This window comes from Arachis ipaensis, chromosome B01 (genome assembly GCF_000816755.2).
Source record: "Arachis ipaensis cultivar K30076 chromosome B01, Araip1.1, whole genome shotgun sequence".
Classification (NCBI taxonomy): Eukaryota; Viridiplantae; Streptophyta; class Magnoliopsida; order Fabales; family Fabaceae; genus Arachis; species Arachis ipaensis.
Window position 1 is genome coordinate 39,885,414 of NC_029785.2, and position 2,181 is coordinate 39,887,594.

Here is a 2,181-nt window from a genome sequence, read left to right on the forward strand (position 1 = left end):
TCTGGTTTGTACATCTTATTTCAACTTCTCTGGTCGTATTTTTTTCTTTTCTCTCTTCTCTACTACCTGTTCTTTATAGCCATTATCAATAATCAGTGTCAAAACTCTCTTCTTCCAATTTTTTTTCATTTAGTTTACTATGTCCATTTCTAGACAAGCCCTTGATTCTAAAGTTCCTACCCCTGCCTCTGCTAGTCCTGCTGCTGGCACTGCCCCTGTTGGTCCCGCAACTCCTATCCATTCTAATAGAATTGACCCAAGCTGGAAATATATTATTACTATAGAAGAAGAAAATACCAATGAAACTGTATGTAAATTTTGTGGGAAAATTATGAAAAGAGGCATTACACGGGAAAAAGAGCACTTAATGATCAAGCTTGGAAATGTTGCTGGATGTAAAATGGTCCCAAAGGATATTATTGTTAAATTATGAGAGTATTACAATTAAAAAAAGAATCGAGGAAGACAAAGTGCCACACCAGGAAGCACCGAAGAACAGAATGTCAATGCTAGGAAACTTGACTTAGAGAGTTTGGGGTTCAAATTTTTAGAGGAAGATGCTCAAGGGATTGATGAACTTCATAATCGAACTCCAATGGCAGTAGCTAGAGGGGGTGCCAGTAGTGCTAGAAGGGGTGCGAGTAGTATGAGAGGTCCAATGGACTTTTTTGTTAGAAGACCTGAAATTGCCATTGCAAGAAATAAAAAAGAGAAATTGAGGTAGTAAAACATCAAGGAGGCATATAATAAGGAAGTAATGAAAACATCCCTAAAAGTAACTAGATTCTACTAAAAACATACTAAAAACAATGCCAAAAAGTGTATAAATTATCCGCTCATCACAACACCAAAATTAAATTGTTGCTTGTCCCCAAGCAACTGAAAATCAAATAGGATAAAAAGAAGAGAATATACTATAAATTCCAAACTATCAATGAAACATAGCTCCAATTAAATGAGCGGGACTTGTAGCTTTTTTGCCTCTTGAATAGTTTTGGCATCTCACTTTATCCATTGAAGTTCAGAATGATTGGCATCTATAGGAACTCAGAGTTCAGATAGTGTTATTGATTCTCCTAGTTCAGTATGATGATTCTTGAATACAGCTATTTTATGAGTCTTGGCCGTGGCCCTAAGCACTTTGTTTTCCAGTATTACCACCAGATACATAAATGCCATAGACACATAATTGGGTGAACCTTTTCAGATTGTGACTCAGCTTTGCTAAAGTCCCCAATTAGAGGTGTCCAGGGTTCTTAAGCACACTCTTCTTTTGCTTTGGACCTTGACTTTAACCGCTCAGTCTCAAGTTTTCACTTGACACCATCATGCCACAAGTACATGGTTAGGAACAGCTTGGTTTAGCCGCTTAGGCTAGGATTTTATTCCTTTAGGCCCTCCTATCCACTGATGCTCAAAGTCTTGGGATCCTTTTTATTTACCCTTGCCTTTTGGTTTTAAGGGTTATTGGCTTTTTGCTCTTGCCTCTTGGTTTTAAGAGCTTTTGGCTTTTTCTGCTTGCTTTTTCTTTTTCTTTCTATTTTTTTTCGCCTATTTTTTTTTCTTTTTCTGCAAGCTTTGTTCTTTGCTGTTTTTTCTTTCTTCAAGAATCATTTTCATGATTTTTCAGATTATCAAATAACATGTCTCCATATCATCATTCTTTCAAGAGCCAACATATTTAACATTCTTAAACAACAACTTCAAAAGACATATGCGCTGTTCAAGTATTCATTCAGAAAATAAGAAGCATTGTCACCACATCAATATAATTAAACTAAGTTCAAGGATAAATTCGAAACTCATGTACTTCTTGTTCTTTTGAATTAAAACAGTTTTCATTTAAGAGAGGTGTTGGATTCATATTCACTACTTTAAGGCATAGTTACTAAATACTAATGATCATGTAATAAGACACAAACTTAGATAAGCACTTATCATAGAAAATGAAAAACAGAGAATATAAGAACAAGGAATGAGTCCACCTTAGTGATGGTGGCGTTTCCTTCTTGAGGAACCAATGATGTCCTTGAGCTCTTCCATGTCTCTTCCTTGTCTTTGTTGCTCCTCCCTCATTGCTTTTTGATCTTCTCTTATTTCATGAAGGATGATGGAGTGCTCTTGATGTTCCACCCTTAGTTGTCCCATGTTGGAACTTAATTCTCCTAGGGAGGTGTTGAT